At 35.6% G+C, this 16,974-nt stretch overlaps 2 long non-coding RNA genes across 2 annotated transcripts; one reads left to right on the top strand and one right to left on the bottom strand.

The window, feature by feature from the left end:
* Positions 1-908: 908 nt before the first annotated feature.
* LOC128922280 (uncharacterized) lies at positions 909-5,605 on the bottom strand. The gene is made up of 2 exons (XR_008471504.1): positions 1,561-5,605; positions 909-1,112 (listed from the first exon to the last, which is right to left on the bottom strand). It is a non-coding gene; the product is annotated as an uncharacterized LOC128922280 (long non-coding RNA).
* An 8,329-nt stretch (positions 5,606-13,934) lies between these two features.
* LOC128922279 (uncharacterized) lies at positions 13,935-15,600 on the top strand. The gene is made up of 3 exons (XR_008471503.1): positions 13,935-14,839; positions 14,992-15,361; positions 15,499-15,600. It is a non-coding gene; the product is annotated as an uncharacterized LOC128922279 (long non-coding RNA).
* The last annotated feature ends 1,374 nt before the right edge of the window (positions 15,601-16,974 follow it).

The following is a 16,974-nucleotide window of genomic DNA, read 5'->3' as shown; positions in this document are numbered from 1 at the left end:
AGGTTTCAGACAAGGTGACTCACTATCGTGCGATTTCTTTAACCTGATGCTGGAGAAAATAATACTAGCTGCAGAGCTAAATAGAGAAGGTACAATCTTCTATAAGAGTGTACAGCTGCTGACGTACGCCGATGATATCGATATCATTGGAAACAACACCCGCGCCGTTAGTTCTGCTTTTTCCAGACTGGATAAGGAAGCGAAGCTTACGGGTGGTGAAGGAGGACAAGACGAAATATCTCCTATCATCAAACAAACAGTCAGCGCATTCGCGTCTTGGCTCCCACGTCACTATTGACAGTCATAACTTTGAAGTTGTAGATAATTTCATCTATCTGGGAACCAGCGTTAACAGTAATAACCATGTCAACCTGGAAATCCAACTAGCTAAAAAGGCCTCGGGTGCCAGACCGGAGGGGCCAGAGAGTTTTCTTAGGGCTTCAGGACTGGATGGTATTCTGTGAGATGGCACAATAGAATAAAATCTATCTATCTACAGATTTCAAACAATTAAAAATATTACTTTAAACTTTTGCTCAGTTTTTAATGAACCGTCAACCAGTCGTGGTGTGCGAATGTTCTAATTGCGTCCGAAATTAAAGACATGTGGAATATTATAAAATTGACACTCGGTAAAAATGCATTTCTTTTACCGAAAAATAAGAATTAATTTAAGCGAAGACAACGTTTTATCAGTGAGTACATGTGATTCAGCGGTACCATATGTGACTGGTATAATTACTGCGCGAGCGATAAATCTGCCAAAGCGATAAACAATATATTATATATTCGAAAGCCACTGCGTTCTTAGAATTGAACGAGGACAGGAGTGACGACCTTTGGGTGGAAGTGTGTTCGGAATACGTCAGATCTGCTTAGGTGCTCATACTGCCCGAAGCAGTAACATTATAGCAGATCTGCCAAAACAATAGATAGTATTTTATATATTCAAAAACCATTTCTCTCTTGGAATGATCGAGGACGGGAGTGAAGATCTCTGGGTGGAAGTGTGTTCTGAATACGTCAGGTAAATCTGCCAAAGCGATAAACAATATATTATATATTCGAAAGCCACTACGTTCTTAGAATTGAACGAGGACAGGAGTGACGACCTCTAGGTGGAAGTGTGTTCGGAATACATCAGATCTGCTGAGGTGCTCATACTGCCCGAAGCAGTAACATTACAGCAGATCTGCCAAAACTATAGATAGTATTTTATATATTCAAAAACCATTTCTCTCTTGGAATGATCGAGGACGGGAGTGAAGACCTCTGGGTGGAAGTGTGTTCGGAATACGTCAGGTCTGCTGAGGTGCTCATACTGCCTGAAGCAGTAACATTATAGCAGATCTGCCAAAACAATTGATAATATATTATATATTCAAAAACCATTTCGTTCTTGGAATGATCGAGGACGGGAGTGAAGACCTCTGGGTGGAAGTGTGTTCGGAATACGTCAGGTAAATCTGCCAAAGCGATAAACAATATATTATATAAACAATATATTATATATTCGAAAGCCACTGCGTTCTTGCAATGATCGAGGACGGGAGTGAAGACCTCTGGGTGGAAGTGTGTTCGGAATACGTCAGATCTGCTGAGGTGCTCATACTGCCCGAAGCAGTAACATTATAGCAGATCTGCCAAAACAATAGATAATATATTATATATTCAAAAACCATTTCGTTCTTGGAATGATCGAGGACGGGAGTGAAGACCTCTGGGTGGAAGTGTGTTCGGAATACGTCAGGTCTGCTGAGGTGCTCATACTGCCCGAAGCAGTAACATTATAGCAGATCTGCCAAAACAATTGACAACATATTATCTATTCAAAAGCCACTGCGTTCTTGGAAAGATCAAGGACAGGAGTGACGACCTCTGGGTGGAAGTGTGTTCGGAATACGTCAGGTCTGCTGCTGTGTTCATACCTTTAATACAAAGGCACGTGCCTATATAGTTAGGGGTATGAGCATTGTCGCATAAATCATAGCGACCCAGACAATCCATTTGTTGCAGAGGAAAGAACTCATACACAACGAATTAAGTGCCAGTGGCAGGTAATTAAACGTTAAACGGATTTTTATAAAAGACAATTACAATAATAGTGAATATTTTTCAAATACAATGGCATGCATATGTAGCAAAAATATTGCCAATCCAAGAAACATTTGTTAAATTAATTGAAGCAATAAAGCAGACATATAAGACCAAAAACTTTTTGCTTTTATTAAAATGGATAATTTATTTTTTAATATTTGCTAAAATGGAAAGCAGAAATTGTAAAAACTGAAATGCTTATTTAAAGCAAATATTTAAATAATTGATGTTAAATAAATATGTGGTCACAATGTAGGGAAGTGTTTAATATAAATTGCAAATTCACAACTTAAATGAAAACTTCACTATAAATCAAGATTTTCCATATTTAAATTTGGGAATTTTTTAAATGCGAATTTCTCGAAAATTACTGTTTTCCGACGGCTGTAATAATCAGCGTAAGAGAGGTGTCCGTTAGGCGAGGTCCTTCTGTTTATATTCTTAATCCGGAGAATACACTATCCACACTCATTTTAAGCACAGTATCGTGGGATCGAACACTAAAGTTTTCCAAGTTTTTCTAACAGCATATCACGCTGAAGAGAACGTTTGTTCGCGGCGTTAAGCCTATACTAAAGCTGTTCTACCTTTCTTTCCTTCTTCGTAATTTAGTTCAGCCTTTTCTTCCAATATGTTAACTCAATGGAGTATTTTAAATTCCTTACCACTGGTGGAGGGCAATTAAAGACTATCACTGAGCGAGACATTTTTTATTCTGATTTTTATTTAGTTTCGCATGCCTTTATATACGATTTTTTAAACTTTCTTGACTAAGCAAACATTTTTATGCTTCGGCAGTGTTTAATATAAGGATAGGAAAAATATAAGGATATTCAATGATATTTGAACAATTAGTGTCGATTATTACCCTAAAGAGGGTTTAAAGCGTTGATATCATTAATTGCCTCATAAATGAGGTTCTCTGGTCCTTGTTAAAACATCGAACTATGGTTCCAACAATCGGTAATTTTCGCCATTGACCTAAAGGACGCTGAAAACATCACCATCCTAGGATTCCGTGAATAAATGCTTTTGGGTGATCGCACTTCAAAATTGATCTCCCAGAGAATGATCCACCAGTAGTGTACTATATTTATTCAAATATATTATTTATTCTAAATATTGTGTCCTGAAACCCAAATCGGTCTAATAAATATGTTATCGAAATCAAAGAATTTTTTATTTTTAAACATCAACAACAACTAATTCCAACTCCTGTTTTCACTCCATGGATTTTATAATTACATATATTTCAACTTTTTTATCCGTAGATCCTAAAAGTATGCTATACTATTGTTTCCTTGCAATTAAAACTTTTTCATTTTAAATAAAATATTATTTGTTTCTGTCTGGTATTTGAACCCATTACATAAGCGTATTTTTTTAATTTTTAAATAAGCTCCACTGCGACCAAATCGTTATTTCAGAATTGCAACATTTGGACCGCTTGAAGGAGCAATCGCCCAGACCAATCGGCGAGTAATTGTGTTGCATCAAGACAATGCCAGGTCAATCGCATCACAATAATTATTCCCCAGAAGCTCCGGGAGCTTGGTTGGGATTACTAACTGTTTCTGCCTACGGTGAATGATTTTGCTGGTGAAAAATTCGCCTCGAGAGAAACTTGTACTATGTATGGATATGGTTTTATGTACAAATCCATTTTCAATGTACCGATCTTTAAACTATCCAGTATTTTATTTTGCTTCTATATTCGTCCTTTTCACACATGCAAATTGCTCTTCTTAATGACTATAAATGCATTGCCAATGGATACGCATAAAAGGCGAAGTGAAATGCTTTAAAACCACTCAGGGTTGTGCATAAATCTACTTTTCGACTTAAATGAAACCCTATTCGGACACAAATATTAAATTTAATTAACACCTGAGTAGTTTAGAAGAGCCCATAAAATATAGAGCTAAATGCAAAACTTTTAGTCACACACAGATATGTTGTATTTCAGGCACTGTAGGAAATTTGAGGTTTACGTGTCCGCTGTAATAGCGGAATGTATATGATAAATGGATATATCGTAACGTTATACTCGATTTAGATTTTTTAATGGCTGCATCATTTTTCAGGTGAAGTTGGATGTCTTTTAGAGGCGAATTCGGATGTATTTTTTAAATTCTTCCCTGTGGCTATATATTTGTTATCGAAAGAATATGGAGAACATTAAATACTCTGTTTGATTATTTTCGTTTGCGGTATTCTAGCTCCTGAGATCTCCCATGCTTCTTATTTGAGCAGGTAATTTTGTTGGATTAACCTTTGCGGTTTTCCACTATATGGAAATTTAAAGTTTTGTGCTTTAAAAAGTCTATTCATCCAACGATCTTGGTTGATTAAATCGCCTGCTGTTCCCTATGCTATATTTAATTAGGAACTTGGGTAACGTTTAAAGAACTCATTCACAATTACTATTTATTAAATGATTACCGAAACATGTTCGCTTCCTAAGGGTTGGTTACAGGGTTCCTTAAGATCCATTATCTGAGTTCACTTGAGTATTATAGAGAAAAGTATAGCACTAAATTTCAAGCGGTACACGTTTTCTGTACCTTGCTGGAATGTGGTTGATCTAGAGTTTTGAATTTCCTAATTTAAAGTCTAGATCGTCTAGGCCTTCGTTGTGGGAGTCTTTGATTTCAACCCAAGAATAAAGGTTATGTCTTAATAAGAAAGATGGATCATTTCACCGCTTAAAGAAGTATTCTCCGAAGATTATCGCTAGAGACTCCGGATCCATGTGCTGCTTTGATGAAGTTTACCATTATATTATCGATGTAACTACAAATGGCTTAGCCAAAGTTAAGAGATTTGGAATAGGTTACTGTGTCATAAAGTGAAGTTTTGTGTCGCGGTTAGAGTGAAGTCCGCATTATCGTCCTTTACCTCTTATGTTTGTTGACTATTATGTATCGTTCCTGATCAATTTGGTATCGGTTCTTTGGTATTTATGTGTCTGAACCGAACTTGGATCGTTAGAATATATATGTCTCCCGAACTGACTGGGTCAAATTCCGTCTCATTCCAAACACTTTTGATGATCGTGATTATGATACCATTCGAAAGTCCGATTTTAAATTTGATACACAATTTTGTTGGAAACTATTATCTTTCCACGTCTATGAACTTTCCTACTGGGACGCATGCCATAACACATAAAATTTGCAGCCTCACTCACTTTCAGCTAACATATCTACCGGGCGAATTAAAGTGCTCACCTCTAAAACTCTAAAAGCACATACACACAAACACCTACCTACAATTTGAAAGTAGCTTTCGATTTTATTCAGCAATCATAAAATACGCTTAGTTATTGTAATAAGGCTACACTTCAAGCCCGTGTGTGTGTGCATGTGTGCCACATGGGCCAACTGGAGTTATTGTAAAAAAACACACTTTCGGTCACCGGCATATGACCCGTAAATGGCGTAAAGTGCTTACAAAGTTTTCGGTTTTGAATTAAGGCCAATCGATGTGTGAATATGAGCTTGGACTATAAACATACAGACAAACAATACCGCTATGCATACCAATGAAGGTAAGAGGGGCTTACATCGACATACATATATGCATGTGTGTATGTGGGTGTGAGTAGAAACATTTCAACCATTACTTTGCATTGTTCTTGTAGAGTAAGTAGCATTCTGCATATGTATTGGTATGATGTCGTAAATCTTACGTGCTAAGCTTACTTTAATAAAATCAGATGCTAAGGCATTGATATCCTTCGCCAGCTTGAATCAAGTGGTACAGCTGTGTTTGTATGTGTGGGCTTAAACACATACAAACGTAGAAATATGCGTGTGATTTTCATTGTTTTTTGTTTTTTTATTTGTATTTGCACACAAGTGTGTGTTTGTATGCAAGCAAAAGTTCGCTATTTGCCTAACTAACGAAAGAGAAAATTCAATGAGACTACGTGTGGCGGAACAAAAGTTCGAATTTCCCCATAAACCAAAATTCACAGACGAATATGAGTTTGGATATGTGTAATATGATATATGGGTATTCAGAAAGAACACTTACATTTATCAACACTTCGTGCTTTTTCTGGACCCTATATTTCGTTCCATCTGATTCATACAATTAATAATGTATATGGGCATTTCCGCCATGTCGAACGTAACAATCGTACACCTTTCAACTAAAAACAAGTATGAACAAAAATGTTTTTTAATTTTGACAGTAGGATTTTTTAATAGCCCTTCATTAGCTCTACATTTAGTGTTAAGGTTGATTTTGGAACGATTTTCATTTTCAAGATAATTGCAAAAAACCAAGGCATTCGCACGGGACAAAAAATGGAAGTCGTTTTTGGGAACAACGATTCAAACGGCGATTTCAGCGAATTGTGAGGCAATATTCAATTTTTTTGATTCACATATATATATAAATATATTTGGCGTAGGAACCGCTTTAAGTGATTATAGCCGAATCCAACAGAGCGCGCCACTCATTCCTCCTTTTTGCTTTTTGGCGCCACCTGGAAACACCAAGTGAAGCCAGGTCACTTTGCACTTGGTCTTTCCACCGGAGTGGAGGTCGTCCTCTTCCGCGGCTTCCTCCAGCGGGTACTGCATCGAATACTTTCAGAGCTGTAGTGTTTTCTTTCATCCGTATAACATGACCTAGCCAGCGTAGCCGCTGTCTTTTTATTTGCTGAACTATGTCAATGTCGTCGTATAAATCGTACAGCTCATCGTTCCATCGTCTGCGGTATTCGCCGTTGCCAATGTTTAGAAGACCATAAATCTTGCGCAAAACCTTTCTCTCGAAAACCCCATTTGCGATGATGTGGGAACAAGTGTTGTTTTTTGATGTCGCACGGGACATTAAAATATAGGATAATAAGAGAGCAAAAACTTACAGTTATTTGCAATCGCATGCTTTCTTATGCATTTTATTTTGCTCTTTGTACCCTTATAAAGGTTTTGCACAAAGTAAAAAATTATACATGATATGTTTCTTTAACAATTGTGACGAAAAAACAAATGCAGTAGAAAAATCGAAATGAGAAAAGTAGCTCCTATGCGACTTGGCTTTCGTATATCTCGTAATTGGTTATGAATTAGTTTAAAATAAATTTAATATAAATAAATTTAAATATTTTCCTATAAAAATATGCAAAAACTTTGTAATTCTAATAATGTTTAATATTTTGTCTGTGGTGGACCTTCTGGCATAAATGTCCATATATAAATCATTATGGAAGATATCGGACTTACTCTTCGTACAAATGGTCCCACTTCTGTGCTTCACTTCAAATTAGTCAAAATCTGATCATAATTTTTAAAGCCCTCAAATATGGATGAATTTTCACAAAAACGTCGGTCACTCTCTGAGATATCTGTCAGAGGGCTTCTTGTCGTCATGATAATGTTTCCGGGTATGGTTAAAATCGAGCCAATATTTCTTTTCGTGCTCATAATTTATAGATATATAGATTACACAGGCCAACACTCAAATTGCTTCTTTGAATTTATCAACTAATTCTAGTTAATTTGGGTGCGCTGAATTCAAATCTGTAATCAGCTCTAGTTTTCATAATATAGTTTTTTATACCCTCCTGGGCTGTGTTATCAAGCTCCCGGTTGACTTTGTCCCAAAATTCGGGTCATCACGTGAGTTATCTATATAAAATTACATAAACTTATTTCCTAAGGTATAAAAAAGTCTGATGCCGAAAATTAATGAAATCGTCGTATGAACCCGTATATTGTACTAAAGGGTTGTTTTTAATAAGAACGGTTCAAGAGATTTGGGGTATCAACGAAAATTCTTTATTCCTGTGAAAATACATTCGATGTTATTATGTATGAAACTCGATTTCTTTTGCTGACCACCATCAGCATGCTTGCAAAAACCAGACGCTGTACCAAATTTTCGACGGTTTTCAAGCATTAATACTGCCAGCCGATACTGCTGCACTTTCACGTTCGATATTTCTACGAAGTTACCAGAACTTGGTTTTCAATAAATCGATTGTGACATTCGCTGTGTAGCTTGTGGCGCTATTCTGTTGGAACTACATATTGTCTAAGTCCATATCATCCAATTCGGGTTCAAAAATATTCGGTTATCATTGAGTGGTAGCGATTCTCATTCACAGTAACGTGTCGGTCTTGACCATCACGGCAGAGGTTCACCCCAATGACACCACCGACCCATGCACCGCAGCAAACCGTAGTATTTTCGGGATGCAATGGTGACTCTTGGACAAAGTAGGGGTAGCAGAGGACAACAGCTAATGTATAGTGGGTTCCGATTTCGTATCGAATACGTTTGGTGTAATTTTTTCAATATATTATTAATTAGCATTCGCAGTATTGAAATTGTATCCGTCGTCCGAAGCTGAAACCTTTTAGAATAGTATTCGTTTCTTAGTAGAGAGCATAGTTCCAGGATTTTGGATTTACTTACTTATCTCTTCAGACTTCAGTCTCAGTGGTAGTCGAGTGCTTTGCATGTTTTATAGTTGTTGTGCTTTAGAGTCTCTTTTTTACAAGCGGGAGCGAAGTAAATATATTTATATAAATTTGAATAAAAGTTAAGTCTGCAACTTTTTCTGGAAACGTACTGTCGTCTAATTTTACAATATTCAGTTAAAGTTTATCTCCTTTGATCACTCCAAAAAGGCTTAAGTACAAATAGTAAATGTGAAGTAAATTTATGCGGATTCCAACTTTTGTTCAAACTACTTTGGTCAGTCGGTGTGCGTGTGTATATAAGAGACCTGCTGACGCACTCAAGTGAAGTTTTAATGAAAAAGGGATATTCACACCTAAGACACAAGGCCATAGAAATAAATAAATGGTAGCATAAAACGCACACAAGCTCATAAGTGTAATGTGCCTTAAAGCTAACATTGAACTTACGATAAGCTCATCGACCACTTCCGTCCATTTCAGCTTATTTAAAATGCAGGTAAGCTCGTACCACATACACGCACAAACACAGTCGACACCACGCTTACCGTCCTGTACACTACTCATTCCTCTTAACCCTTTACGCACTCTCAATTGACCTCCGCCTTCGATTTCACTTACGACTTTTGACGGCCAATCATTTGTCGATGAAGTGGCAGCGATACTTTTAAATCCTCTTACGAACCGCTTAGCACAAGGGAAACCCATACGCACCGATATTATGCAGTTGTTGTGAGTGGGAGCTTAAAGCTTCATCATGTCTGGGGAAAATTAGAGACGATGTGGCTGGAGAGTGGTCGTAAGGTAGTGCTAAAAGGATGAGTTCACGTCACCGTAGATGTAAATGAGGGTTTAAAATTTCCGATAAAGAGATTCGCATTCATCCTATTTAGCCTTTATGCCTTCGCGCACAAAAGTAGGCAATAAACTACCTTCGACTTTCCTGCAAGGTCTTCGCAATAGTCTCACTTACTCCATGGTTCGCTTGTCTTTTTTAAGATCAATGCAGCAACAAAATGACTACCACCGGGTCATCCTTAATGCATGAGCGCATTAAAATGTGTTGATTTGTTAGCTGCCAGTAGGCATCATCATCATCCACATTCAACGGAAGCGGGTGTGGCACACATACTTCAGCTGCACTCATACTCACACCTCAGCTTAGTGGGTCAAAGTTCAATAAGTAAGCCGGCTGTTGATGCTGAAGTTTGGCTTTCATTAAATGCGTCAATTGAATTTTTAATAAACAAAAGGATTATTGCAGACGAACTTTTTGTAACTTTTAAGTCGACTTTACAGTTATCCTTTTACATTTGCTTTAATTCAATCATTTTGCATTTAAAGGTAAGTATTTTGTTGTAAGTTATTGTGAAGCTTTTTGAAGAAGTTTTAAGGGTAGTTATTTTAAAGAATATTATGCAGTTATTTCAGTGGGGTGAACAAATGTGCCTCAATCAAATTACTGAGACTGGCTTTAATCCTTTTGAAAATTACTAAGAATTGATTTAAGATTTTAAAATACTCCTCACTCGTTCATATGTTTCTTCTACGGGTTGAATGATGACACCTAGCGTATCTTGAATAATCTGGGGAATCTCGATGTCTTTCTCGATACCAGTTGCAGCTTGTACACTGTATCATTTTTTATTTTTTTCGGAGCCATCTACCATTATTATATATGAATGCCGAAGGCGTCCTGTACGAATATCGGCCAAAGATGTCAATCTAGGTTCGGAAGAGGAACAAAAACTCGATATTTTTGTTATTGTATAGCAGAAAGTTTTGAAACAAGGGATTTGAGATCGGATCAATGAGGAACTAGTATAAGAACTAGTATAGAAATATTAGCGGTGACTTTTGAAAAGCAGTTTCTGAACAAAAAACGTGACTTCATTTGGAGTTCAATACTCGTTTCCACCGCTGAAATAACGCCGAGTGCATAGTATTATATTTAACTAGGAAGCTATACTTTTGAACATATTACTCCGAACAGATTGAATCTATGAGGCTAGTTTCTAAGGCAAACAGTCCTTATAGCCTTTTCACACAGGAGATAATTGATCATTGAATTGACCGACCTCTGCTAGATTAAAACGCTGATTAAGATCGATTGACCATACAAAATAAAAATGTACATTAATTTTTAATTGAGTTTCAGTCGACAAAGACCGTATTTGTAATTATATATACGTTCTTTGGATGCGAGTTGTTGTTCACGCTACACGACGGTAGATGTCGCTGCTAAAAATATAAATCAGCTGATGAAGTTTACCAACTTCTTATGAAAAGCAAAAACAAAAACGTATAACAGCAGCATCGGTTATCGAGTAGGTGGCTGTGTGAAGGTCAAAAACTTGTGATTTCAATTAGTTATTTATAAATTCTTTCTAAGCGTTTTGAAAAATTTAGTATTTAGAAAAATGTTAAAGAAATGTTTTTTTTTTTTACTTAAGACCTTAATTGAGCTCAATTTATAATATGACATTCGGGTTACAATTAATTAAATGAGTAATTTTTCATCTTCGTTATTCTAAATTTAGAGATTGTCTGAAACGAACATATATGAAACAATTAATTGAGGGAGTTAGTTAGTTTTAAGGTAGTGGTAATAATTAATTCTATTCTATGCTAATTGTATAAGCTTGGTTTATATAAAATTCGAATTTACTGGAGTATATTCCTAATGACTCAATTAACTCGTTAATTGTATCAATATTAATCATCTGTGATTCTGACAGTTTTAATGACTGTGTGGTCACTATTTTTATGAACCAATTTCTTTTTTATTTTATTTTTTTCTTAATTATAGTTAATTACCTCAATTTATATTACCTTTTGCTTCGGAGTGTCTCGCTTTAATAGCAATATCTACACATGCTCTTTTATCGCAACGCATGTTTATGACTCCAATTAACTCGATTGCTAGTGCCAGATCGATAACTTAAATTAGCACCTAGCTTTGCTAACTTTAAACCAAGCTGTGTAGTTTTCATACATTATAGTTGCTGCTCCACTTTCGCATTTTGTGGCACAACATAGCGCACAACAAAAACAATTCTAATTAGTGATAATTACCGTTTTCTCTCGATATTCATTATAATAAACTGCTATGCAATTTTTCGCTTCGATAATAAACACCGAAATTCCATTAAGCAAATTAACACCGAAAATGTCAATTTAAATTAAGCAAATGAGCGGAAAACAAAGCAAACTACACGGAGCTTAGCGAAGCAAAGGAAGAATGCAAAATAAAAAAATGAAAACCAATACATAAATAGGAGCGAAGAATAGTACATATAATTAAAGAACATGCATACCTGCGAACTGACGGTACAAATGTATGTATGTCTGTATGTGAGACAGGCAGTCAGTCTGCGTGCATATTGAGGTGTTGTTGGAGTGCAAAACAACGAATAACTGAAGTGGAAAATTAAAAGGGTTTAGAGCTTTCAACACGTCACGTACGTCGACGAAAATGCCAAAGTTTCAAATAAGAACTACACGGAGACTAACTAAAATGGCTACATGAGTACATATACACATACATATATGCATGTAATATAGTCCTCAACTGTTATGCAGAGTTGTATGCTGTGTAGTATCTAACGGTTTGTTGTTGCGCTCACCACACAAGCCCATTCGAGGGCAAAGCAGATTATCACGCAAAACTTACTCAAGAATCTTAATGAGCGCCTTCAATGGTATGCATTTATATGTGCTGCTTGAGCATTCGCACCACTGACGCCAGCAATACAATGATGGCAACAAAGCAGCAAAAGAATTAAGTGGAGGAAACCCCAAGCTACTCAGCTGCTAAGCTCATACAATAGGAATAGTTGGTAATAATAAGAGCACCCATATGCATGATTGCTTGTCTGCACACACAACTATCGATATATATTATATATGTATGGATATATACTAAAATCAAATAATTATATAATATACAGTTACAGCCATTGTAATAGGGACGTATTATCTGAGCTCTAAAGCTCTATAGATGATTTGCCAATTGTTCGGATTTCCTATTTTGAGATCGTGAGATGTCATGTTGCAATCGTTCTAAATCTAATTGAATGAGTTCCGAGGTCTGTTTACTCGATGAAACATCATCTTTCGTTAAACGAGAAACTTATCTGTCTTAAAAGTTCTCCATTTGAACAATGGACTATTTGTTCTTGGAAAATGGTTAATCAGCAATTATGATTTACAGTTTCACCACGTAGTTCTTACTGAGTTTATCTACTTCCTTCTCTTCACCAGTTAAAATTTACATCCGAAAATTTCACAAACTCCAAAGTAATACTCCTGGGCTTATTCTACCGTTTTTCCATCAAAGCATTATATTGTCGATCACATCATTGACATCGATAATCGAATGTACGTAGCTCGAGAATTTTGAATATTGACCTTATTTTTCGAACAGATCTCGTATATTCAAGTAACGGGGATATGTTATCTTACGTTGCATGGTCTAAATTGAAAAGTGAAAGTGTTTCATAATAGTTCCGAGCTGAGCTGGATGATTTCATGTTCGTTATTTTTTCTCTATCCAATGGATCGAAGAGAGTTTGCTTTATTTCATAACTTCTGCAGTTTCACAGGGTTTCGTTCGTTCCCACGATAGTCGGGTCTACGTAACCAGAACGGAGCCTAATTTTTATCCGGCTCAAATTATTGGGGAAATGTAACTCCGTACTCATCTATCCATTCGTCGTGAAGACAACGAATCGGCCGGGGCCAATACCGGTGAAGATGACATGAACTTCCAGCCGAGATACAATATTCATCTTTCATAGCAAAAGAAAATATAATTTCCAGCAATATATAATATGTATATTTGCTGCTCTGAATATATCTGTGTTGGCCCCATGTATTAACAATGAAGGTATCTTGAATCAAGGCAAGGATTGTGGTTATCGTCGCCCTTCTTTTGTCATATTGGGGTTGTTTCTTCTAGACAAATGTTTAACATCTTTGAACCTGATTGATTTTTATAAGGGGCCATCCATAAATTACGTCACACGAATTTAAGGACTTTTTAACCCCTCCTCCCCTCCTTGTCACAAGTTGTCACATTTTGAACTCAAAAAATCGTCTAGCATCAGAGCCCCTCCCTGCCCCTTGTCATACAATGTCACTTCTGAACGATAACCCCCCCTTCAAGGTGTAACGTAATTTATGGATGGCCCCTAATACAGATTCATGGACGGAGTCTATTTACCAAAGATTTTTGTATATATGTAGCTATATAATGTATTTCATGGTATGTCCATTTCAATGCCCATAGGTTTCTATACATAAATGTTGATAGTTGTTGTTGCATAAATCGAAATCATCCTTTTAAAGCACACACAATCATGCAAAGACGATGCTTAAGAGGTAGGTGTATGTACCCTGCAGTACGGCTGGTATGAATTTGTTAATTGCACTAGTGAATTCATATATTATAAGTAACTAGTTAATTCACGACACCGCCGTAATGCAGAGAAGCAGTAGTACAGGAGAGAGATTGTGAGAGAAGAGAGCATGATCTACAGCACGCAATTTTTTCAATATGTACTCTCAGTAGAATATCAGCGAAAAATAAGGGTGGAATGCAAATTTGAGAAAACCTAGTCGTTACAGTAAGCACAGTTTGATAAAAACGCTTGTATTATTACCGCATTTACATACATGTCGATCATGAAAAGCATGATTCACTGTAAAAAAACTTCTAAATTTCGCGACAAATGTTTACCGTTACATATGGAGACAGCGTTTTATTTGTAATTTTCAAGTTGTACTTTTTCGGCATTATAGTTTCATGCAACATCGCGTCGTGTTTGGTAATTAAATTTTTGATTATTAATATTTTAAACCGTTTAAATAAAAAGTGAATAAAGGTGAGAAAATGTATAAAGGCATTTGAAGCGCCTTCAATACGCGGAAAGGAAAAAATATTGAAAATCGCGGAAAAAACGGACGAAACTGTGAAGATTAAAAAAATAAAAAATGTGAAAAGGATGAGCAAGTGGTAGAAATAGAAGAAAGTGTTTTAAACAGTGAGATAGATTTAGAGGCCAGAGAATTCCAGAAAAATATAGCTTAAATACATAGGAAATGTATGTACATATATGTATAACTAAATATAATTATTTCAATACTTTAAGATTGAACTTTTACAATATTTCAGCTAAAGACAGAAAGGAATGCAATTGTCAGATGTTCTAAAAACGCATAGAAGAGTATATAATTATAATAACTATAATTATTCTTCATAATTTTTTTAGAAACAATGCTACAGGATAACAAGCTTTTAAGAGGTAAGAAAAATTTTATAGGGACAAGTATTAAATTCACGCATGTATGTACATACATATGTACATATCTACGTGTAAACAAATTTAAATCATCTGTGCTTTATATACATAACTACATACATATATGTTTGTTTACATTTATTTACATATTTTAGATCAACTCCGAATTTGCATGGAAGCAGTAGTCGATATGAAAGTAGTTGTAAATAAGTGGAATCGCCACATTGCTGAGGAAACTGTTTTAACAGCAAAATTTCCATTGTCAAGTGTGGAGGAGGTAGATGTCTAAATGCAGAAATAAATAACGACAATCGCGAATGAATGGTCAATCTTTGCATCTTAATTCCTTTATAATAATTACTTTTCTTTTCAGGTAAAAACTATGAAATCCCTTTTTAGACCGGTAGGGGTGGTTAAAAATCTTAAAGAGATATTGACGGACGCTGTTGTCCAAGAATATAATATTGATGGAATTCATGGAAAAAAATCTTTAAGAAGTCTGGAGAATTTTTACTCCCTAAATAGGTATGTAAATACTGTTTACTTCTTTCAAGATATTATAACTGTTTACGCTATGTTTGTGATAGCACTCAATTACATATTGATTTATGTGTGAAAATACATCTTTACTAAGTTATTTTAATATACATATATCTTTCCAGAATCAATTCCAGTTAGCGATGACTTCGAGCCGGCCGAAAAACAATTGCGCAAAGCAATTCAGCTACAAAAAATAGAATAAACATAGTGTAAATAAAAATAAATCCGAACATGATATGAATATTGACATATAAAAATTGTATCCTGTATTATTAAATGATGAATGGTATGAACTAAGTATGTAATGAGATAACTAGTGAAATATATAAGGTGGTAGGTAGTGAGGTAACTAGTGTAATATAGAAAGTTATAAGTGGTGAGGTAGCCAGTGAAATATAGTTAGTGATATGTGATGAAGTATCTAGTGAAGTATAGGTGGTGAATCACTAGTGAATAGTGTAAACTGGTTACCGCCAATGACATCGCCGTGTTAAATTCATGAGTGAATTGCATTGCCGGTATTATGGTGGGTAACCAGTGGTTGTTACCAGTAAGTAGTGAACTCACTAGTCTTTCACTAATGAGCCGAACTGAAGGGTAGTGACTAGTGCGTGCCCAAACTATTGCAACAGTATATATGTATGTGAGACCTTCCTTATTCATATGCGTAGACGTTAATGAATAAAACGGTAATTAGAATTCAAACAAAAGCAAACGCTCAGGCAATGGAAACAGCAAGTCAATTTGAATATTGAAAGTTAAAGCGAAGAAGCAGCTTGAGAACTATTGTATTTCATATATTCACGTACACATACTTAGACACGAAGAAAATTATTTACTGTGGAGCTTGCGACCCTTCAGTTCGGCTCAGTAGTGAAACACTAGTGAGTTCACTACTTACTGGTAACCACCACTGGTTACCCACCATAATACCGGCAATGCAATTCACTCATGAATTTAACACGGCGATGTCATTGGCGGTAACCGATTAACACTATTCACGAGTGATTTCACCGCCTATATTTCACTAGCTACTTCACCACATATCACTGACTATATATCATTAGTTACTTCACAACTTACCGACTATTAAATTTCACTACTTTCTTCACTACCTCTCAACCTAGCTAGTTTATTCCAAACATAATTAAACACAAATTTTATTTAAATTTTATATAATTAACAATATTATTTTTTATTTAAAATTTCTTTGTTTACAATTATATTTACCATCTGAACAACAGGGTCGGTTAATATCAGTCAAGTCAGAAGAAGTCAAGTGAGAAGTTTTTGTGCACTTCGGCTGGATTCAAAAGCGACTTCGTTGAACATGTGATAAAGAAAGAAAATAATTAAAAAGAAATGTAGTTGATATTAAATTTGTATTACAAATTACATACCATATATATCACTGCACTTATATCCCCAAGTCACATTTCTAAGAGTTCCATTAAAATTTGGTGTTGATCTTAAATGAGTAAAATAATTCGAAACAAGTATACATATAAGTAAGGTGTTAATAATTTAAATAAATGTACATACAAGGATATTTATGCGTTCATAAATATGTGCAAACACTTTCGAACAAACCATATACA

The sequence above is a fragment of the Zeugodacus cucurbitae genome, chromosome 5 (assembly GCF_028554725.1).
Source record: "Zeugodacus cucurbitae isolate PBARC_wt_2022May chromosome 5, idZeuCucr1.2, whole genome shotgun sequence".
Taxonomy (NCBI): domain Eukaryota; kingdom Metazoa; phylum Arthropoda; class Insecta; order Diptera; family Tephritidae; genus Zeugodacus; species Zeugodacus cucurbitae.
This window is presented reverse-complemented; position numbering and strand designations above follow the sequence as displayed.